The following is an 818-nucleotide window of genomic DNA, read 5'->3' as shown; positions in this document are numbered from 1 at the left end:
TGGCCAGCCATGGGGGGGCCCATATACCCTTAACCCCCATGCCCCCTGCCGGCCCCCTGACACAATTCTTTAAACAGCTGTTTATGTATATCCATGTATTAAAGGGAAAGTGATTTGTTTGTTTGTTTGTTTTTTTAAAGAATTATTTTTTAACTTTATGTATTATTATTATCATTATTATTTTCCAGTTTGATTAGAGAGAGAGAGAGGAAGTGAGAAAGCAAGCCACCCAGTCCGAGACTTGAACTGTGGTCGGCCATGTGGGAGTCCAGCGCCTTTAACCACCATGCCACTTGCCGGCCCCGGGGCTGGTTTTTCACTTTCCCTCTCTGCCTCCCTCTGTCTTTCTCCAACAAGTGCATGTGGCCTATGGCAGGAAAAGAAAAGAAAAAATGTATTGTTAATTAGTTTTTTATAATTATTTTGTATTTATATTTAATTACTTTTTAAAAAGAATTATTTCATTTAACTTTACTTACTTATTTATTTTAATTAGACCACAGAGGGGCAGAGTGAGTGAGAGAGAGAGAGAGAAAGTGAGAAACCAAGGTCTGTGACTTGAACTGTGGTTGGTTGGCCATGTGGGAGTTCAGCATCCTTAACCACTATACCGCCTTCCGGCCTCAACATTGGATACGTTCTTAAAGAATTATTTTATTTTATTTATTCATTCATTTATTTTAATTTGACCAGAGAGAGAGAAAGCCACCAGGTCCAGGACTTGAACCATGATCAGCCATGTGGGAGTATCCAGCGCCTTAACCATCACACCACCCGCTGGTCCCAACATTGGATACATTCTTTTTTTTTTTTTTTCT

The 818-nt window shown here is 39.9% G+C and overlaps 1 protein-coding gene across 1 annotated transcript in view; it reads left to right on the top strand.

The window, feature by feature from the left end:
- LDLR (low density lipoprotein receptor) overlaps positions 1-818 on the top strand; it is a 39,850-nt gene that overhangs the window by 11,871 nt on the left and 27,161 nt on the right.

This window comes from Tupaia chinensis, unplaced genomic scaffold (assembly GCF_000334495.1).
Source record: "Tupaia chinensis unplaced genomic scaffold, TupChi_1.0 Scaffold138665_1, whole genome shotgun sequence".
Lineage (NCBI taxonomy): Eukaryota > Metazoa > Chordata > Mammalia > Scandentia > Tupaiidae > Tupaia > Tupaia belangeri.
This window is presented reverse-complemented; position numbering and strand designations above follow the sequence as displayed.